Genomic DNA, 24,204 nt, shown 5'->3' with positions numbered 1-24,204 from the left:
CAGCGGAGAAGCCCCTAAGGGGTGTTGTTCACAGTCGGAGAAAGTTCTGCGGGCACCCAACCGCAACACCTTTCCACCGGGGTCCGTCGATCTGGCAGCCGGCATGGTGAGGAGCACAAGGGGGGAGAAAGGGCAACGGGAAAAAGGGACGCCAGAACACCTCTCAAAGCAGGCAATGGAAAATCCTCCAGCAGGGACACCTCGATGTCCTCCTGTGGGCCACAAGAGGAACAGGAAGAGACGTCGGCGTCGTAGGCGAAATTTCCGCAAGGCGTCTCTGTTCTTGGGGGCTGAGAAACAGAGGTTCTCTGTCTCGGCAATGCTCTCAGTGGTGAAGCCCCAATGGGCTTCTCTTCGCCACCGGCAAAGCAGGAGATTTCGTCGCCGCCGTAGGCGACTTTTCCTCAAGGGATCTCGGTTCCGGGGGGCTAAGCAACAACAATTCACATGTTTCCAAGAGCCTTCTGTCTCGGAAACTATCCAGGCGGCGAAGCCCCGACGGGCTACGATTCGCCACCGAAAAATTAGGCCACTCCGTCGGTGCCGTGAGAGAGGAAGGAGACGGTCGCTATCATCAGGATCGGCAGGATTCCTATTTTCGACGAATTGTCGGAAAAATTTCCACTGAAGAAAGAAGATGATGCCGATTCAAATTTTCCTAAGTTAGGAAAATTTCATCTGCGCACGAAGCTGAGTCGTGCGCCGGACCGTGGTTCCTGAACCGAGTCAACCCAGGTTAACTTGGACCAAGCCAAAAAAAAAATCTACAATTTTGGGCGTCAAAAGATGGGGGGGGGGGGGGGGGGGGGGGGTCCTTGCTATCGCGGATGCTACTTCGACACCGGTAGAAACGTCGGCATACAAACACTACTTTCGAGCTTGAGGACAAGCTCGTCTTCCAAGGGGGCTGTATTGTTATGCACACAATAACATTATTATTTTAGTTGTTTTCTTTAATTTACTTTATTTTATTTCAGTTTTAGGTCATAGGGGTATTTTTGGAATATTTTATTTATAGGGGTATTTTTAGAATATTTTATTGTAAACCCTAATCGTGTGAACCCTATTTAAGGGGTAAGAGTAATGAGAAACACAAGCATTAAAGTATTAAGAATTAGGTTAAATCTAGCGTAAAGAGGCTTAGAGTTCTCCTCAACGAGCTCTAGGGTTTTCAAGCTTCTCTTTGGCTTGATCTTTCATTTCCGTTCTCCATGTCTCCCTACAATCCCTACTATCCATACGGTAATCCGTGGCAGATCCCATATCCTCCCAAAGAATCCTTGTGTCAGATCCGGGATTGTAACAAATGTTATGGTCCTGGGCAGTACTTATGTCTTCTGCTCCTAATAGACCAATCTTTTGGGTAGTATTGGCTAGGTGCTTAACATTTGGTATCAGAGCGGGCTCCCACGTCGCGAATTCGAATCCCTGAGGGGAGTTCTCCAGCGCGGGTGTCGTGAGCCCCAGACGTGGTGGGCGTAAGGGATTATGGGATCTTGACCCATCCCCTGTCGTTGAGTGTTAAGCCGTCGGCTCGCGAAGGTGGGGTGTGACGTTATGGTCCTGGGGTTCAGTACTTATGTCTTCCGCTCCTAACAGACCGGTCTTTTGGGTAGTATTGGCTAGGTGCTTAACATTTTGTCCGGCTCTGATACCAATTGTTACGGTCCCGAATCTAACACAAGGATTCTTTGGGAGGATCTGGGATTTGCCACGGATTACCGTATAGATAGTAGGGATTGTAGGGAGACATGGAGAACGAAAATGAAAGATCAAGCCAAAGGAAAACTTGAAAACCCTAGAGCTCGTTGAGGAAAACTCTAAGCCTCTTTACGCTAGATTTAACCTAATTCTTAATACTTCAATGCTTCTTTTCTCATTACTCTTACCCCTTAAATAGGGTTCACCTGGTTAGGGTTTACAATAAAATATTCTAAAAATACCACTATAAATAAAATATTTAAAAAATACCTCTATAAATAAAATATTCCAAAAATACCCCTATGACCTAAAACTGAAATAAAATAAAGTAAATTATAGAAAAAAACTAAAATAATAATGTTATTGCATGCATAACATATGAGGCCACCTCTTCTTCAATAATAATGTCCCCAAAGAGACATAATAGCAACAACAATATATAACACGACCATCTTCCAACACATATAACACGAACCAAATAATAAACTTTGTAAAAAAACCCATGAACCGATATAAAAATTTATTCTTTGATGCAAAAGCTTTATCTTTTGTGCTCCCCCTTTCTTGAATATTTTGGTCACATAAACTTATCCACAACATAAGGAATAAAATACCTCTTTCTTGTATTTCTTCTACTTTTTCCCCTCAAGCTGGGAGGTAATGGCAGTGATCCCAACTGGAACCAAATATCATAGATGTAGCAATAAGTCCAAATAAGAAAGATGTATAAATAAGCCCTCAAACTAGGGAGAAGTGAGATATTTTCCTGATATATCAACTCAAAATGATGCAAACAATTGGCATAAATTCGGATTTTCAATACAACAGAATACCAGCATGACCTTTGATTCTTCCAATTTGAATATATTTTTCAATATAGATCAGATTGACATGAAATGTTTTCCTTCTGAAAGTAGAATTAAATACCTTTCATCCAAGTATAACTCAACTTCATAAAATATAATTTTCTGAAGATAAATAATCTGATATAATTCAGTCTCTATCATCTGGCCGAACTAAATACTGTTTCTCCAGTTTTTCCAGAATGACCATTGACTCTCCAAAGATAAATATCTCCTTATAAAAAGATCATACCGAGGATTGGTTGAATAGGTAAGAAAATAGACTTATGTATATTTCTTTTGATATATAATTCTACATATAAAGTTTCTTTCTTGATAGCATAAAAAACTTTGGAAGTTAAGGTTTTCTGCTGTTGCTAGAACCTCTTTTTTAATCTGACCTTATCTGCTTCAAATATCGATTTCTCTTTGTAGATAACTCAGATAAAAAATTGGTTGAATAGGTAAAAGAATAGACTTACAGATATTTCTTTCGATATACATTTCTCCATATAAAGTCTAGTTTTTGAAAGCAAAAAAATACCTCGGAATCTGAAGATTGCTGCTGATGCTCGAACCTTTTTGAAATCTGACCTTGGCTCATTCAAATATTGACATCGCTCTGTAGGTAACTCCGATTGGAACAAATTATTTTTCTTTGGAAATTAGACTCAAATATATTTCCGTCAATATATTTTTTAATATGAAAAACTCCGTATATAGGTAAAAACCACAAAGAAAAATACAGGTATTGGGACTTAAAAAAATAACTACCAACCTAGACTTAGGGTTTAGGGTTTAGGGTTTAGAGAAAAGGATCACATTACCTCCGTGAGTTGACCAAGTCAACTCATAGAACCTGCTCTGATACCATGTTGAATTTATGGAAAAGTGAAATACTTCATTGACTTCAATTACTTGTTGTAATCAGGGTACATGAACCTCTATTTATAATAAAGGAAGGTAGTAGAGTCCAATTACAATAAAACTACCCTTGTCCCAATTACACCCAAACTCTAACACTTAAAGATAAGTCTGAACATATTTAAATAACTCAATATAGATAAAAGACAAATAAAACTCAAACTAAAACTCTTCTTTGACGTAACCATAAGATAAGATACTTTTGTGAGTCCTTGATCTTCCAACTTATGTAATAAGGATGCCAGCTGTTGGTACTCATTGTGGGTCCTACTTCATATGGGCTTGGGCACATCTTGTGGGCCTTCCTTGGTCGTGTGGCCCATCTTATAATAATCTTAGATATGTGGGTCTTCCTTGGTCGTGTGGGCTTGAGCTTGTCTTCCAACAAGATCCAATAGAGGTAAGTCCTTCATCACTAGTTATTTTTGGCCGTCAATATGATACTCGTCCTATTGCAATAAGGAAAGAACCTTGATCATGTATTAAACCTTCTAATTCTCACCCCATTTCAAATTTTGTGTCTCATCATCGCCTCTCACCTTTATGTTGTCAGTTTCTTTTTTTTATTTCCTCAATATCTGTTCCACAGTCCTATCAAGAGGCTCTACAACATCTAAGGTAGAAGGCAACAATGGATGAAGAAATGAAGGCCCTTAATGACAATCATACACGGTCACTGGTTCCTCTTCCCACAGGTAAAAAACCTATTGGTTGCAAGTGGGTTTATACTGTCAAACATAATCCGGATAGGTCAATTGCACGATTGAAAGCTCGACTGGTTGCCAAAGGTTATACTCAATACTATAGAATTGATTTTGAAGAAACCTTCTCTCCTGTGGCAAAAATGAACTCGGTACGTATGTTATTATCTCTGGTAGCCAATTTATCATGGCCAATATTTCAACTTGATTTGAAAAATGCATTTCTTAATGGTGATATTAAAGAAAAAAATTTACATGCAACAACCACTGGGTATGTGGTTGAGGGGGGAGTCCGTATGTTGTCTAAAAAAATCTCTATATGGTCTAAAGCAGTCCCCTCGGGCATAGTTTGATAAATTTAGTCAAACCATCATACGGGCCAGCTTTCACAGATGCTTTGGAGATCACTCAGTATTTATTTAAAATACACCGAAGGGTAAGGTAATTCTGGCTGTATATGTTGATGACATTATTTTAACTGGGAGCGATTCCGAGGGCTTTTAGAAAACAAAGGAGAAAATATGTGCTGAATTCAAGACTAAGGATTTTGGACTACTCAAATATTTTTATGGTATTGAAGTATTACAATTCAGACATGGGATTGTGCTATCCCAAAAGAAGTATACCCTTGATCTACTAGAGGATACATGAATGATGGAATGTGTTATGGACCAAATAGTGAGCCGAGTCAGACTGAGACACCATAGCTGAGTCAATTACCTGAGTCAGTTAAGTAGTCATATTGTTTATTTTCTCTTGAATATTGATAACATTAGCCCTATTTAAGGGACGAACCCAGGTTGTGGAATCCCTCAGAGCCGTATGTTACAGTCTTCCGTATAGCCGGGTTATCCATTCTTCCCTATAATTCTTCTCCTCTTCGTTCACTACTTCGTTATCTTATCCAAGCTTCTTGTGAATTGCCGTGTTGATACGGGATCTTACGAATTTGGTATCAGAGAAGGAACATAGTGAGCGGTTCTTCGATCCTAGACGAAATCCGTGCCATAATCGAGGATCATTCTGATCAATGGGCAGCAGGGCACACAGAAAGAATTGCCGAACTACGTGATTATTTTGCAGCTGGGCTCGCCGAGTTAATTGCCGAACTACGTGATGATATCCGACAGATTTTAATTGAAATGTACGAGCGAAGGGTCGTCGTTGCGGAAGAAGACGTTCGACCTCGAAGCTCTTCTGAAAAGCCCGATTCCGAAGTCGTTCAGCCTCAACCCTCTTCGGAAAAGGCCGATGTGGGTTCACAGGTCTTCGTTCGACCTAATTCCTCCGAACGTGGAACTCCCGTGCCGAAACCCATCGTCGTGAAAACCGAAGTAGGGGAGAATGGCAATCCCCGAACCGAGAAGCTCCACGACAAATCTCGGCCAGAGGCCTCTGCTATTCGCCGTCGGGACAAGCTTCCTACGGTAGTTCTTCTAGGCGACAAAGGTGGTGGAAACAGGACAGAGCCACAGGAATCGGCTGTCAACCAGCTTGTACCAAAGCCCCTCACCTCACCGACATCAATGCCAGGTGAGTTTTCAAATTCCTCAGCACTGTGTGTAAAAATTGGGGAAAGGCAACCCCTGTTTTGGGATACCGGTCAACAGCAGCAAAATTTCGATGGTGGGGATGGGAAAATTTTTTTTCCGGCGGTTTCAGTGGTGAGCATTCTGCCGGTGTGCGCCTTCTGAAAAATTTCTGGCAAAATATTTTCTTTCCGGCAGCTGTTGTTGTGCATTTTCTGCTGGTATTTGGGGGTAGTTCTTTACCTCTTTTACATAGGGAGGCGGCCGTCACCATTTCTCTTCACACATTCGCTGCTCTTAGTCAGTGGAAGCATGACCGTTTACCGCCTGAGGAAATTCCCACTGCTGCCCCGTGGAAATTTAGAGGCATTCTCAGCAGGGTTCTGAACATGCAAGTTGGTCTGGTTGTTTCTATTTTCGAATCATTCAAGCCGCTTTGGCTGCTGTTGGAGCCCCCGAAAATTTGGTTCATGTAATAATAGGATTTGCAGAAAGAGGAGAAGCTTTAGTAGCGTCAGTTGATAAAATCATTTTTGTTGAATCACCAGGCGTGGGCAAAATGATAATGAGGAATGCTGCAACAACATCAATACCTATTACTCTTGAGCTTGGCGGAAAATATGCATTCTTTGTATGTGAAGATGTTGATGTGTCTCATGTTGCCCACGTTGTAGTTAGAGCTGCTCTACAATCCAATGGACAAAACTGGGCTGGTGCTGAAAGATTTTATGTTCATGGAGACATTTATTCTGCTTTAATGATCAAGTAGTCAAAATTGTGAAATCTGTTTGTCTTGGCCCACCACTAGCAGGAAAATATGATATGGGCGCAATATGTTTTCAAGAGCATGCTGACACACTTCAAAATCTTGTGGATGATGCCATAGGGAAAGGGGCAGAAATTGTTGGTTGGGGAAGTTTTGGCAAATTGGGTGAAGATGTTGTTGATCAGTTTTTTCCCCCAACTGTTATAGTAGCGGAACATCCTCCTGTTAGGGTGGGAGTTGTTTTCTGTGGTAGACAGTCTCTAGGGGGACATAATGTCATTTGGGGCCTGTATGATGGCATTTAGCTTCACAATCCCAAGAGTACTTTGCTCTGTTTTGTTGGTGGAACAGAAGGTTTATTTGCACAGAAAACGCTTGAAATCACAGACGAAGTTCTTTCTACCTACAAAAATCAAGGTGGTTATGATTTTCTTGGATGGACACAAGATCAAATAAGAACCACTGAGCAGGTCAAGGCTGCATTAGTTTCTTGTCAAGCTCTGAATTTGGATGGTCTTGTCATCCTTGGAGGTGTAACATCCAATACAGATGTTGCGCGGCTTGCAGAGACTTTTGCAGAATCCAAGTGTCCAACAAAGGTAGTTGGAGTTCCTATTACTTTGAACGGTGATCTAAAGAACCAGTTTGTTGAGACTAATGTTGGTTTTGACACCATCTGCAGGGTCAATTCCCAGCTTATTAGCAATGTCAGCACATATCTATCTGCAGAAAAGTATTACTATTTTATTTGACTCATGGGCCGGCAAGAATCACATGGTGCTTTGGAATGCACGCTTCCGTCTCATCCAAATATGATTATCCTTGGTGAGGAGGTTGCAGTTTCTAAGCTTACTCTTTTTTATCTGACAAAGCAAATCTGAGATGTAGTTCAAGCACGATCGGAACAAGATAAATATCATGGAGTCGTTCTTCTACCAGAAGGACTCATTGAGAGTTTTCCTGAAGTATATGCTCTCTTGCAGGAAATTCATGGCATGCATAGAGAAGGGATTTCTGTTGATAACATTTTTGTGCGTTTGTCACCTTGGGCTTCTGCACTGATAGAATTTTTGCCTTCTTTCATCAAGCGACAACTGCTTCTTCACCTGCATCAGATGCCTCAGCACAGTTGTCTCAAATTGAGACAGAAAAGCTTCTCGCTCAGTTAGTGGAGACTGAAATGAATAAGCGACTGAAAGAGGGCACCTATAAGGGAAAGAAATTCAATGCAATCTGTCACTTCTTTGGCTATCAGGCTCGTGGCTCATTGCCCTCAAAATTTGATTGTGACTATGCTTATGTTCTTGGGCACATTTCTTATCACATTTTAGATGCTGGTTTGAATGGATCTATTGCTCTTGTTACCAACCTGAAGAATCCAGTAAACAAGTGCCGTTGTGGTGTAGCTCCAATTATGGCTATGATGATTGTAAAGAGAGGGTCACATGGTCCTAAGGCTACTTCAATTGGAAAACTTGCTATTCATCCTGCTGCGATGGATTTGAAAGGCAAAGCATACAAATTGTTGAGACAAAATGCCACAAAATTGTTGATGGATGATGTGTACAAAAACCCGGGTCCTCTTCAGCTTCGAGCTCAAGGACAAGCTCGTTCTGCAGGAGGGGTAAGGATGTTATGGACCAAATAGTGAGTCGAGTTAAGCTGAGACACCATGGCTGAGTCAATTACCCGAGTCAGTTAAGTAGTTATTTAGTTTATTTTCAAGTTAAATGCCATGGAGGGGCAAAATTATAATTTTCTCTTGAACATTGATAACATTAGCCCTATTTAAGGGACGTCAGATAATGAAAAATAAGCAGAAAAGTTACTAAGGATCAGGTGCTCCTGCGACGAACCTAGGTTGCAGACTCCCTCAGAGTCATAGGTTACGGTCTCCCTTAGAGCCAAGTTATCCATCGTCGTTCTCCCCTATGATTATTCTCCTCTTCGTTCTCTTCTTCGTAATCTTCTCCAATCTTCTTGTGAATCGCCATGCTGATTTGGAACCTTACCAGGATGTAAACAAGCAGACACTCCTATGGAAGCAAATACAAAATTATGTGGATGTATTGGAGAAGATGTAGACATTGGGAAATATCAAAGAGTAGTGGGGCGACTTATTTACCTGTGTGTAACAAGGCCGAATATTTTGTATGCAGTAAGTTTGGTAAGTCAATACATGCACAAGCCACAACTTAGTCATTGGCAAGCACTTGAAAGAATACTACGATATTTGAAAGGACCTCCAGGAAGGGGGCTTCTCTATAAAAACCATGGTCAATTCAACATCGAAGGATTCTCAGATGTAGACTGGGACGGATCCCCAGATGACAAAAAATGTACTTCAGGATTTTGTATGATGGTTGGAGGGAATTTGGTTACATTGAAAAACAAAAAGCAAAATGTAGTAGTACGGTCGAGTGCAGAAGCAGAATACAAGGCCATGGCACACACTGTTAGTGAACTAGTATGGATAAGATCTCTTCTCACTGAATTGGGATTCTACAAAGAAGCTCCAATAGATCTATACTGTGACAATCAAACAGCAATACACATTACATTGAATCTAGTCTTCCATGAAAGGACAAAGCATATAGAAATGGATTGCTATTTTATACGAGAAAAGTTCTAAGATGGTTTCTTATCTCTAAAGCATATATCCTCACAAAGTCAAGTTGTAGATATTCTCACCAAGCCAGTCAGTCACAAGATTATGTCTACCATATGCAGCAAGCTGGGCATTTATGATGTCTTTTCACCCCTAGCTTGAGGGGGAGTGTTACAATGTGGGACCCACCATGGTGCTCGAGCTAGTTGGACCCACCATGAGGACGTGGGACACCAAGAAGAATCCTCACCCAAGCAAACACGAGTTAAGGAGTTAAGAAGCACAAGCTGAATTGAGTTAGAAGACTTGAAGATCAAGTGAGACCCACAAATATCTAACCGTCAACCTGTTGTGGTTTCTTACCATGGATCGAGTCACTCGTCTATGGAAGAAGTCGCCTTGAGTTTCTGAGGTAGAGCCTGGTCGCCGAGACCTCTCTGGTCTCCCTATGATGTCGATTTTTTGGGAACGTGGGTTAAAAATGGATTATGGAAGAGAGGGGATGGAAAAGGGTGCTGGAGTAGGGGATTTAGACTCGTCGAAGGGAGTCTACACCTTGGGTTCCATAGGAACGCCGACCCTGGTTCCTTAGGGAGAACGCAGATCCCAAATCCTTTTCTTCGTTTTACATTCCATTCGATAGCCCTTAAGCTAAATCGAATGCCATTAAGGCTTCCCTACTTACAAGAATGCCATTAAGTCTTCCCTACTTACATGAATCAAATAATTAAAAGACATGTACGCATAAGCCATTTTAACTCATAATTCCACTGTGTCACTATGCCTGAGTCAACTCACCACGTCGCCATTGGATGACTCATCCTGCTATCGAGTCCACAACATCACTCCCCCCCTTAAAAACGAGGTTATATGCAATCTCAAACGTGGGGTAGGCTTGCTAGAAAACGTCAATGTTCTCCCAAGTAGCATTGCTGGCGTTTGAGTGTGCACATTGAACTAAAACCTCCCTGCGGTGTGCATTCTGTCGAGCATTTAAAACTGGGTTGGTATGAGAAATAACTGACCTTCTTCCAGGGGTGGTAGAGATGACGTGAGGGGAGGGACGCTGCCTTTGAATTGCTTGAGGAAGGACTCATGGAAGACATTGTGGATCTTGACGTTTGGAGGCAGGTGGAGTTTGTAGGCTACTTCACCCACCCGTTGAGAGATGACGAATGGCCCAAAGTATTTGGGCGATAACTTATGTCTGCTGCCTGCCATGGAAGATTGGCGGTAATGCTGGAGGCGCAACCAAACCAAGTCACCAATGTTGTATTGAATGTCTCTGTGTCCTTGATCATAATACTCCTTAATTTTGGCTTGGGCCTGCCACAGATGTAGGTGTGTAATCGCTAGCAATTTATCCCTCTCAATAAGAGCAGTGTCAACTGCGTCCACCCTGGTGGACTTTGAAACATATGAAAGGAGCTGGGGGGGATCCCTGCCATATACAATCTGGAACGGTGTCTCCTATAAGGCCGTGTGGGAGGTATTGTAAGCGTACTCTGCCCAAGGAATACAGTCCACCTCCTACTTTGGATGATCTCCAACCAAACACCGTAAATACATTTCAATGGTGTGGTTGAGCACCTCTGTCTGGCCATCTGATTGAAGGTGATAGGTTGATGAATAATTTAATTTGGTGTCACAGAGCTAGAATTGATCACGCCAAAAATGGCTAGTGAAGACGACGTCCCTATCACTGACAATGGACTCTTGAATGTCATGGAGCCGAACAATGTGAGTAAAAAATATTTTTGCTACTGAGGCGGCTGTGTAGGGATGTTCTAAGGGAATGAAATGTCCATACTTAGAGAATCTATTCACGACCACTAGAAGAACAGATTTGTCGGAGGATTTCGACATACCTTCAATAAAATCCATTGAGATATCGAACCAAACCTGAGTGGGAAGCTGGATGGGTTGGAGTACCCCTACTGAGCTTAAATGCTCAACTTTTTTGCGCTGACATACAGTGCACACAGAGACGTATGAAGTAACCGAGGATTTCATACCTGCCCAATAAAAATCTTTTCTGAGCCGAAAGAGAATTTTTTGGATGCCTTCATGATAACTGTTATGATAGGCTGAGAGCACTGCGTCAATGAGATGAGACGCTGGAGGCAAATAAAAGTGACACTTGTAAAGAATAATGCCATCATGAATTCTCCAAGAGGAGGCCATTTGTCCCGCTGTAATTTTCTGTTGTAATTCTTGCAACTTGGGAATAGTATTGTGCGCTGTCATGATAGATTCCAGCAATGTAGGAGTGGGGTGACTGATGGCATTCAATTGGCCCAAAGATTCAGACCGGCGGGAGAGAGCCTCAGCTACTGTATTCAATCGGCCAGCTCTATGTTCCACGGTGAAGTCGAAACCTAGTAATTTACTGATCCAGAGCTGCTGCAGGGATGTAGAAATGCGTTGATCCAAGAGATATTTCAAACTATAATGGTCAGTGCGGATAATAAAATATCTACGCCATAAATAAGGACGCCAGTTGCGTACTGCTTTCACTAGACCAATAAGTTCTCTTTCATATGCTGGTAATTTATGTTGGTGTAGCAGAAGTTGGCGGTTGAAATAAGCAATAGGATGGTTGGTGTTAAGCACCTAGCCAATACTACCCAAAAGACTGGCTTGTGAGGAGCGGCAGACATAGGTACTTAACCCAGGACCATAACATCACACCCCACCTTTGCGAGCCGATGGCCATGGCGGCGCAATGACATTGGCCCAACCATGATCATACCTAGACGGGACCTACGAGTAATTTTAATCTAGCCTCTGCAACCTACCAGTAATTTTAATCCAACCTTTGCGTGCCCCGGGACTCGAACTCGCGATGTGGAAGCCCGTTCTGATACCAAATATTAAGCACCTAGCCAATACTACCCAAAAGACTGGCATGTTAGGAGATGCATGCATAGGACCCAAGACCATAACATAGACCTTCAATCTTCATTGTCCGATGGCTCTCCCATTTTGGCTTGTTCTGATACCAAGATGTTGTCTCTGACCATGGATCGAGCCACTCGTCTATGGAAGAAGTCACCTTGAGTTTTTGGGGCAGAGCCTGGTGGTCGAGACCTCTCTGGTCCCTATAATGTCGATTTTGTGGGAATGTGGGTTAAAAATGGATTATGGAAGAGAGGGGATAGAAAAGGGTGCCGGAGTAGGGGATTTATACTCGTTAAAGGGAGTCTACACCTTGGGTTCCAGGGGAACACCGACCCTGGTTCCTTAGGGAGAACGCAGATCCCATATCCTTTTATTCGTTTTCCATTCCATTCGATAGCCCTTAAGCTAAATCTGAAAATAGAGTTATTACAAGAATGCCATTAAGGCTTCCATACTTACATGAATCAAATAATTAAAAGACATGTACTTATAAGCCATTTTAACTCATAATTCCACTGTGTCACTACGCCTGAGTCAACTCACTGCGTCGCCTCTGGATGACTCGTCCTGCTATCGAGTCCACAACACAACCTTATCAAGATGAGCTGGAAGATCATGAGGGACCTAGGATAAGGTCACGAGCTGGCCTTCTCCCCTATATTCACATGAATGAAGAAAAAGTCCTAGTTAAACTCATATTAGACTTCTAGTAGATTGGTTTGGATAGACTTATCTTAGAGAGTTAGAGTTGGACTGTAATTAGGATTGAAAGGCTAATTGTATAAGGACTCTACCTCCTCCTCTACTATAAATAGAGGAGTTGTAATTCAGAATTCATCAAGTTACACATCTCATTCTCGAGTTACTCTCTCCTTTTCTCTTTGCTTGGCGCAACCTCTCTTTTCTCCTTTATTGTTTTTTCTCTCGACTCGAGAGCTCTTCTTCCCTTTTGTTCTTTTTCTTTCTTCTTTCTCTTGCTCAGAATTATGGAAAAGGGATCCTAAATTCAATAGTACTCATGGTGGATCCTACTTCTTATGTGATTGGGCCCATCTTGTGGGTCTTCCTTAGTCGTGTGGCTCATCTTATAATACTCTTAGATATGTGGGCCTTCCCTGGTCGTGTGGACTGGATCCCATGTTCTAATACTCCCCCACAAGTTGCGGGTGAGAGTACATCATGAACTCCTAACTTGCTACAAATGATGTATAACATCTTTTTGTATAAAATGACACATCTTCCAACACTCCCCCTCACGCAGTTGCGTCCTTCCAAGGGGCCCTTCTAGCATAATATAAGTGAGAGTAAAACTCACTCCTAGCCAGTAAGAGACATTGTTCCCTACTCTAGTCCTAATGCTAGATATAGAGTACACTCTGTCTACTGTAGGTAGTGTGTCTATCGGCATTGCTTTGAAGTGTCCACCATCGTGTCCCTCCACAGGACAACGACTCTCAAGTGGTAGGAGTAATAAAAGCCATTACAGGGGGGGGGGGGGGGGGGGGGGGGTTGTAGGTAGTGGTTTATTTTGAAGGGTCTCCCAATCTGACATCGACTCTCATGGTAATCCCAACCGTGATATTTTTTAGAGTTAAATTTTATCATGGTATCCCAATCCGGGCACCGACTCTCATGGTGTCCCAACTGTGATATTTTTTAGAGTCAAATAAATTATAGTACGAGAAAAAGTACTGAGGCCACCTCTTCTTCAATAATAATGTCTCATCCAAAGAGACATAATAGCAACAACATTAATGCTGCAAACAATTGTCTATACACTCTGCATAAAATTGATCATAAAACTGCATAATATTATGCATACATTTTATTTAATAATCAAACACAAAAATATCATTAAAATATCAATATTAAATTACAATCACCCAAATAAAAACTATACATCCAGTATAAATTTATAAACTCTAGATCTTTCTCTTCATGGTAGAAAACAATATATGAAGTCCCAGTTTACATGAACAAAGTCTCCACTTCTGACAAAAAACAAACAAAAAAAACTTATTATTCTCTGATAAAAAAACTACTCTTCCACTACTAATTACTTAATATAGTGAAAAACATTAAAATAACAAAGATGAAAAAAAGATGAAAAATCAAGTAACTGGTAGCATTATCTCCACAATCTTCTTCTTACGCAGTAATCATCAAACAAAATTTAATAAATAAAACTAAAAATTTTTCTCAAAAAATATTATAATAAATAATTATTCAAAAGTAGTTCACCTTTTGATTTTTCTTGACACCGTGAAGAGATTGAACCCAATCATTGGCACAAATCAAAGCTTGAACTATATTTGGTGCCAAGGAAGAACGATATGGGTCAAATATAAGGTAGAGTCTAAAGCTACAGTGGATATGGGAATTATAAGGATGTCTGTTACTATATTAAATAATACCCAAAATTTCAAATTATTCACTTTCCACCACTCTAAAACATCAAAATCATATTGTGAATTTTCTCACAAATACATGTACCTTCTTCAAGATAATTTTCCAATTCTGACCATGGTGAATTAACTACTTCCACTTGTTTCACATAAGTCATTAACTTTGACCAACCATAACTTGATGAAGAATGTGACCTACGACTTGAGAAAACACCTGTAGAGCAAGTACTTGAAGCAATCCCTTCATTACTAATCTCGACATTATATATAGATTTATATTTGTCATAAATCTCACATAAGGTCCATTGAGTTAAGTCTATATTTGTAGTTTCCTCAAAATATATCTCTAGAAAACACATTTTAATCAATCTTAATTTGACCCTTGGATCCGAAATTGAAGCAACAACCATCAACAAATTGCATTCACCCCAGCACTCCTCAAATTTCTCTTTTATTCTATTAACCATTGTCCTAATGAATACATTTTTTTGTAGAATGAAAATTTATAACTTCTTTTACCCTATAAACTTCACTAAGGTAAAAATTAGAAGTAGGGTAGTCACTCCCAGAAATTATATTAATGACTACATTAAAAACTTCTAGAATCCCACACACCATTTTAACCTTTTCCCATTGATCCAGACTTGGCAAACAATCATAAGTTGGTTCTCTATCTTGAAATGTAGGAAATACATATTTGAATTTTAATGCAGAAGACAACATGTCGTAAGTGAAGTTCCAATGAGTTAGACAATAAAAAATCAACCTTTTTTCACCTAGTTGTAGTTGCTGAACAATTTCAGAAAAAGTGCAAAATCTTGCCTCAAATAGATTTATGAATTGGACACTCTTACGCACACTCTCAAAGCTATACTTAATTTGAGTAAGACCATCTTGGACTAATAAGTTCAGAATATGAGCACAACAACTCACATGAAATAACTTCCCACCAAAAACCAATTTCTTATTTCTTGAAATATCATCTTTTAAAACTCTCAAACAAACATCATTATATGCAACATTATCAACTGAGATATTAAATACTTTATTTTAAATTTCTCAATCTTTCAAATACTTGTAAATAACATCTGCTATGTCAACTCCATGAGGAGAAGGAGGAATATGCACAAAACTCAAGACTTGTTTTTGTAGCTTCCCATTACTATTAATAAAATACCCATTAATAACCATGTATTCAATCTTTTGATTTTGAGACTTCCAAAGATCCGTGGTAAGACTAATTTTATTAATCTCTTTTAATAAATAAATTTCTTTTTCTCTGCCTCATACACCCCCATACACTCCTTAATGGTCTTACTGGATATTTGTTCATAATTCACATTTTCCATCTTCATTACAAAATTAAATCCTTCCTCTTCTACTATCATGAATGGACGCTCATGCATAAAAATCCAATAAGCAATGAGTACTCTCATTCTAGAGTGATCATTCCCAAATGCATAAAAGGAAGATCAGATGGACTTTGATCAACATTAGACTCCATTGGTTGAAATTTTATGGTTTTTTTCTCATTGTTTAGTTGTGGAGAATAATTAATGCCTTACGTTGAGTTTGTTGATGAGTTGGTGTTTTATCATCTTAATCCGAGGAGCATCTCAAGCTGCAACATGAGAGGTTAGAGAGAAACACATGTAAGTGTGCAATTTTTCTTGTAAAATATTTCATCTTCTTAGTAGATTACAGCAACGGTGGAAGACATGACATAGTCTCACCTTGAGGCAAACCCGTATAAATCTTGTTGTGTTTTTTTGTGGTCACTTTTCCTTTTTTTCGTGATTATTATTATTGTTCTCGTTAGTTTGGAATTAGGGTATTTAATTCCTAACAAGTGGTATCAGAGCTTTGGTTCATGATTGAGAGTAAGGGCTAGCGAAGAAGGATCAACACTAGGGATCAACAAGTTTGATGATATGGATTTTTTATTTTGGATTATGCAAATCGAAGATTATCTATATAGTAAAAAGCTGGACGCACCACTTCTTGATATGAAACCAAAAAGTATGAAAGATGATGAGTGAAATCTCCTCAATAAACAAGTTTTGGGAGTAGTCCGAACGTTGCTCACAATGTGGCATTGAAGAATGTTATGCACACAATAAAATTATTACTTTAATTTTTTTCTTTAATTTACTTTATTTTATTTCAGTTTTAAGCCACAAGGGTATTTTTGGAATATTTTATTTATTGGGGTATTTTTATAATATTTTATCTTAAACCCTGTAAGGGTGAACCCTATTTAAGGGGTAAGAGTAATGAGAAAGGTAAGCATTGATTTTAGGTTAAACATGCTTAGAGTTCTCCTTGACGAACCTAGGGTTTTCAAGCTTCCCTTTGCTTGATCTTCGTCTTTCTCTTCTTCTTCCCTACGAATCCCTGTGTCAGATCCGGGACCATAACAACGTCACCATGCTGATCCTGTTGTCCATGATGGTTTGAGTGTTTCAAGGTGCAAAAAATGGAGGAGGTCAATTCTGCTGAGTCTTCTCAATCCCAGGGGACTGGTCATGATGTTGTAGCTGCCATGCTGGCAAAGTGTAGGCAGTGCAACCTTGCCAATGGGGGTCCACCGTGAGAAGCTGTTTCACACCAGTCTAGGGCTGAGGGAGGTCAGAGATGCTATTTGGGGAGATGTAGCGACGTTCGGCACGCATGTCAATATTCAACCATAAAAGGAAATGCTTCTCTGGTTGGATGCTCCAGTTTTGTAGTCCAGTGGACTGACACAGATACCGCGGTTGATACTTGAGAACGGATGGAGACGTCGGCATGAGCGAGCAGACCCTACCTTCAAGCTTGAGGACAAGTTCTTTCTTCCAGGGGGTGTAATGTTATGCACGCAATAACATTATTATTTTAATTATTTTCTCTAATTTACTTTATTTTATTTCAGTTTTAAGGTACATCTCAAGAAAAAATTCTTCAATTTAAAGATTACAAAAAATACATCAGTTGCATCATATTTGAATGAGTTTACCATGATTGTCAATCAATTGACATCCATTCAAATTAAATTTGATGATGAGATTCGTGTTTTAATTATTTTGGTGTCTCTGCCAAATTGTTGGAAACCTATGAGGGCTACGGTCAACAACTCTGTAGGCAATGGGAAGTTGATATTTAATAGTGTTTGGGATACATTTGTTGATTTTTAGGACTCCATGAATTTATGTCATGGAGAAATAGGGAGAAAGACCCATTGGGAGAAAACTAGAGGAAGAAGAGGCTATGAACATGATGTCTTAACCCTCCACTTGAAGCTCTATTTATAAATTAATGAAACTATTGTAGTACAATAATACCCCTGAACTTAGGGTTTAGGGTTTTAACCCTGGAACTTTAATCTAATTACATTAATGTCATCTCTATGAGATAACCCTTTACTTACCATCTTGCCATCATTGTATGTGGGCCTATGGGCCTTATCTTTATTCTATGGGCCTTGAGCCCGTCTTCTATATCTCTTAGATGCATGGGTCTTCCTTGGTCTTATGAGTTTGGGCCCATCTTCTAATACACTTGGATATGTGGGCCTTCCTTGATCGTGTGGGCTTGGACCCTATCTTCCAACACTTCCCCTCAAGCTGGGGGTGAGAGAACAGCTTGAACTCCTAGCTTGCTGCAAATGATGAGTAAAATATTTTTTATATAAAATGGTACATCTTCCAATATGCTTTCATCTTCCAACAGTCCTCCTCAAGCTAGTGCTCTCATTCATGAGGCCAAGCTGGCACAATATCAGTGAGAGTAAATCACTCCTAGCTGCTAAGACATTGCTCCATACTCCAGTCTTAACTCATGCTCGATCTAGGGCACACTCCGTCTTCTGTAGGTAGTGTGTCTATCGGCATTCCTCTGAAGTGTCCACCTCCGCCACCGTGTCCCTCCACAGGACAATGACTCTCATGTGGTAGAGTAATATATGACATTAATGAGGGAAAGTAACTTAGATGTAATAATAAGTTCCTCCTTCATGGTGACCCAACCTTTGACATTTGATATTTTCTACGGGGTATTAAGTTCCTCCGTCATCGAATCCCAACCACTAGCATTTGATATTTTTTATGGAGGTATTAAGTTCCTCCGTCATGGAATCCCAACCATTGACATTTGATATTTTTTACGGGGGAATTAAGTTCCTTTGTCATGGAATTCCAACCATTGACATTTGATATTTTTGACAGGTATTAAGTTCCTCCGTCATGCAATCCCGACCACAAATATTTTTGATATTTTTTACGGGGACAAATAAATAATGGTATGAGGCTACCTCTTCTTCAATAATAATATCTCACCCATATAGACACAATAGCAACAACTTGTTACATTGTGGGACTCAACATGGTGCTCGAGTTGGTGGGACCCACCATGAGAACGTGGGACACCAAGAAGAGTCCTCACCCAAGCAAGCACGAGTCAAGGAATTAAGAATCACTAGCTGAATTGAGTTAGCAGACTTGAAGATCAAATAGGACCCACAAATATCTCACGAGCTATCAACCTTATCAAGATGAACTGGAAGATCATCAGGGACCCAGAAGGATAAGGGTACGAGTTGGCCTTCTCCCTTATATTCACGTGAATGAAGCAAGAGTCCTAGTTCAACTCATATTAGGCTTCTAGTAGATTAGTTTGAATAGACTTATCTTAGAGAGTTAGAGTTGGTATGTAATTAGGATTGAAAGGCTAATTGTATAAGGACTCTACCTCCTCCTCTACTATAAATAGAGGCGATGTAATTCGGAATAAATCAAATTACACATCTCATTCTTGAGTTACTCTCTCTCTCTCTTGCTTTGCTTGGCGCGACCTCTCTTTGCTCTTTTATTTTTTCTTCTCTCTACCCGAGAGCTCTTCTTCTCTTTTCTTCTTTTCTTTCTTCTTTCTCTTGCTCGGAATTCTGGAAAAGGGATCCTAAATTCAACATGGTATCAGATCATTATATTTAGGATCCCTCGTCAAAGGAATTTTCGTGAGAAGTGATGATCAACACCACTCAAAGAAAGCTCTTTTTTGAAGGAATAACACAAGTCGAGAGATTAGTGTTCAAAATTATTATTTATTCATGTTACTGGTTTTCGAATATAGAAGATGATTCAAGAATGAATATGTGAATGCTTTTATCTTATTATATTATGGATATGCATGCCTATCTATCTAGAAGGAGCTATCAAAACAGTTTTGTTGGTTTGAAAATTTTGTTTACCGAGACCAGTCCATGATCTGATTATTGGAATTTTTTTTTCGTGGGATAAGAGTTCCCTGATAAAGAAGATTATTATTGAGTCCCTTATGAGTGGTATTTGAAAAAAATCAGAATAATAATTTAGCATCAATGCTAAACTTTCCCATACATCGAGTTGATTGGAGAAGTACTACTTTGTGTTATTATTAAAAAAAAAATTGAAAAAGGGTGGCCTATCATGGCTGACGAAAACATGAATATCAAAGGTGATATACTGAGAATCACCACCATACCCTTATGTGGGGTATGAAATTTTATGAGTTGGTCCACATCGGTTCGGAGGTTCCTTATAACAAATGACTTACTTGGTCACCTCACCACTCGAGGACCACCTATTGATGAAGATGATATTTTTTATATGAAATGGCTGAAAAATGATACTTTGGTAATTAGTTGGCTAATTAATAACATGGAAGAACATCTCTCCAATAATTTTATTCATCTTGACACTGCTAAACAAACTTGGGAGACATTGCTAAACTGTACACATGCCCGGATACACTACATAGACCCTATGATATTCTCCAAAGAATGTTGAATACTAGACAAGGAGAAAATATTCATGAGTTCTTGGGCCGCTTTAGAGGCTTTCTTCAAGAGTGGAAGTTAGCTTAACCTTCAACCACTGATATTTCTATCCAAGACAAATAGAAGGAAGCCTTAATTACTGCTATTTGTCTTGAAAATATTAAACCTCATCTTGAGATTGCCAAGAGTCAACTTTTGAGTGCTTATGTTGTCCCAAAGTTTGATGATGTGTTCACAACACTACTTCGTATTCCAAACACTTCTTCCTCCACTACTGATGTATCATCCACTATGTTTTCCGATCATAGAGGATCATCATCTGACCGCGGTCGAGGCCGAGGTAGAGGTTATAGAGGGGGTAGAGGAAGAGGTCGAAGGACTGGTTGTGGCCGAACAAATGTGAACGAAGAAGATACCAAGTGTACTCATTGTAAATATTTTGGCCACACTATAGATCAGTGCTGTTACAGGGCATGCACTTATTGTGGAAAATATGGCCATTATAAAGAAATATGTTATAAAGCCAATGAACAACCAGAATTGACAAGGGCTAATCAAGCCTTTATGAGTGATACAAAAAAAGAACATCACAAAATCAGCACCACAGAAAAATCTTTCTGATGAAGAGTATGAACTATTTCTGAAAATGATGACAATGCTAGGTTATTTTCCTAGTTTCTCCGCAACTACTGCTGCCACTACCGCTTCAGGTATGCTATCTGCCTCATCTTCATCCTGAATAATTGACTGAGGAGCCTCCGAGTATCTTACAGGTAACAAAAATTTATTACATTCTCTATCTCCGAGTCTTTCACACAAGTTTGTTACCATAGCTGACGGTTCTCTAACCAAAGTCCAAGGGAAAGGTTCCACTTCTGTCACCCCATCACTTCCGCTCATTGATATTCTTTTCGTTCCTAATTTTCCTTTGAATCTATTATCTGTTAGTCAGCTGACTAAATATTTTAATTGCTCGGTTACCTTCTCACCAACTTCATGTGTCTTTCAGGATCTTATAATGAAGTAAGTGATTGGTGGAGGCCAAGAATAAGGGGGGTTTTATTACTTGGTCGTGCCAAATATCAATATGGTGTCTACTACTAAAAATGAGACACGATTATGGCACAATTGGTTGGGGCATCCTTCTGCACAGTCTCTTCATTATATGTTTCCATCTCTTAAAGTAAGGTCAGAATTTCATTGTGAGGTTTGTCAATTGAGTAAACATCAAAGGAGAACATACTCTGTCAAAAGTGTTACTCCATTTTCGTTAATTCATACTGATGTATTGGGGCCCTTAAGTGTCTCTAATATTTCTCAAGCAAAATATTTTATTACATTTATTGATGATTTCACTCGCACAACTTGGTTGTTTATCTTGAAGGAGTGTTCTGAGATACCATTCATTTTTAAGTTATTTCATGCTATGGTACTCACACAATTTGGTCAAAAAATAAAAATTCTTTGGTCTGATAATGCCAAAGAACATATTTCCAAAGACCTTGACTCTTTTTGACAAGAAAATGGCATTATCCATCAAAAGTCGTGCGCCTACACTCCTCAAAAAAACTGTGTAGCCGAATGCAAAAATTGTCATATTCATGCCATGAAAGTGTCATACTTTTATTGGCCTCATGCCGTCCTTATGGACTGCTTTCTTATAAATTGTCTGTCATCTATTGTTTTGGTAATAAATCTCCTTACTCTAGATTATTACTGAATGATGATCCATTTTCCTTACCACTGAAAGTTTTCGGATGTCAATGTTTTGTTCATAATTCATTACCTAGACACAACAAACTTGATCCTAAATTTATCAAGTGTATCTTTTTGGGATACTCTCACACACTAAAGTTATAGTCCTACTCTACAACTTTTATTTGTGTCCAGGGACATTACATTTTTTGAAGACTCCTCATTTTATTCTGATAGCGTTCCTCCTGGTATGTCGTTAGTACCAAGTTCCCCTCGATCGGTTGTACCTCGTGGTACAGAGATTATTAAACCCCCAGAGCAAGTGGCCGACACGACACCTATCGAGTTAACAGATCCACCTGAGGTAAGTCCTTCATTACTAGTTATTTTTGGTCCTCAATATGATACTCGTCCTATTGCTATACGGAAAGAACCTCGATCATGCACTCAACCTTCTACTTCTCATCCTATTTCCAATTTTGTGTCTCATCATTGCCTCTCGCCTTTATGTTGTCAGTTTCTTTCTTCTATTTCCTCCATATCTGCTCCACAATCATATCAGGAGGCTCTACAATGTCCAAGGTGGAAGGTAGTAATGGATGAAGAAATGAACCACTTAATGACAATCATACATGATCACTGGTTCCTCTTCCCACATATAAAAAACCCATTGGTTACAAGTGGGTTTATACTATTAAACATAATCCGGATGGGTCAATTGCACAACTGAAGGCTCAACTGGTTGCCAAAGGTTATACTCAGTGCTATGAAATTGATTATGAAGAAACCTTCTCTCCATTGACAAAAATGAACTCGGTACGTATATTATTATCTATGGCAGCCAATTCATCATGGCTGATATATCAACTGGATGTTCAAAATGCATTTCTTAAAGGTGATATTACAGAAGAAATTTACTTGCACCAACCACCTGGGTATGTCGTTGAGGGGGAGTTTGTATGCCGCCTTAAAAAATCTCTATATGGTCTAAAGCAGTCCCCTCGGGCATGGTTTGATAAATTTAGTTAAGCCATCATACGGGCCGATTTTCACAGATGCTCAGGAGATCACTCAATATTTATTGAAAATACACCAAGAGGTAAGGTGATTCTGGTTGTATATGTTGATAATATTATTTTAACTGGGAGCGACTCCGATGGCATTTAGAAAACAAAAGAGAAAATATGTGCTGAATTCAAGACGAAGGATCTTGGATTACTCAAATATTTTTTGGGTTTTGAAGTATTACAATTTAGACATGGGATTGTGCTATCCCAAAAGAAGTATGCCCTTGACCTACTAGAAGAAACAAGAATGATGGGATGCAAACCAGCAGACACTCCTATGGATGCAAATACAAAATTATGTGGAGGCGCCAGAGAAGATGTAGATATTGGAAAATATCAAAGACTAGTGGGACGACTGATTTACCTGTGTGTAACAAGGCCGGACATTTTATAAGCAGTAAGTGTAGTAAGTCAATACATGCACAAGCCACAACTTAGTCATTGGCAAGCACTTGAAAGAATACTACGATATTTGAAAGGAGCTCCTGGAAGGGGGCTTCTCTATAAAAACCATAGTCACTTCAACATCGAAGGATTCTCAAATGCAGACTGGGCCGGATCCCTGGATGACAGAAAATCTACTTCGGGATTTTGTATGATTGTTGGAGGGAATTTGGTTACATGGAAAAGCAAATAGCAAAATGTAGTAGCACGGTCGAGTGCAGAAGCAGAATACAAAGCCATGGCACACACTGCTAGTGAACTCATATGGATAAGATCTCTTCTCACTGAATTGGTATTCTACAAAGAATCTCCAATAGATCTATACTGTGACAATCAGGCAGCAAAACACATTACATCGAATCCAGTCTTCCATGAAAGGACAAAGCATATTGAAGTGGATTGTCAATGTTCCAAGCTGATTTTTTATCTTTGAAGCATATATCATCACAAAATCAAGTTGTAGACAAGCCAGTCACTCACAAGATTATGTCTACCATATGCAGCAAGCTGGGCATTTATGATGTCTTCTCACCCCCAACTTGAGGGGGAGTGTTACAATATGGGACCCACCATGGTGCTCGAGCTAGTGGGACCCACCATGAGGATGTGGGACACCAAGAAGAGTCCTCACCTAAGTAAGCACAGGTCAAGGAATTAAGAAGCACAAGCTGAATTGATTTAGAAGACTTGAAGATCAAGTGGGACCAACAAATATCTCACGATCTGTCAACCTTATCAAGATGAGCTGGAAGATCATCAGGAACCCATTTGGATAAGGCTACGAGCTGGCCTTCTCCCTTATATTCACGTGAATGAAGCAAGAGTCCTAG

The 24,204-nt window shown here is 39.7% G+C and overlaps 1 pseudogene; it reads left to right on the top strand.

Annotated features, from left to right (window-relative positions):
- The first annotated feature begins 5,034 nt into the window (after nt 1-5,034).
- Nucleotides 5,035-8,469, top strand: LOC137959502 (pyrophosphate--fructose 6-phosphate 1-phosphotransferase subunit alpha-like; annotated as a pseudogene).
- Nucleotides 8,470-24,204: the final 15,735 nt, after the last annotated feature.

Source organism: Aristolochia californica, unplaced genomic scaffold (genome assembly GCF_029961685.1).
Source record: "Aristolochia californica isolate CCGP_79_NKW_82.1479 unplaced genomic scaffold, dmAriCali1.0.hap1 SCAF_1, whole genome shotgun sequence".
Lineage (NCBI taxonomy): Eukaryota > Viridiplantae > Streptophyta > Magnoliopsida > Piperales > Aristolochiaceae > Aristolochia > Aristolochia californica.
The sequence above is the reverse complement of the archived record's forward strand: the minus strand, read 5'-3'. Positions and strand labels throughout refer to the sequence as shown.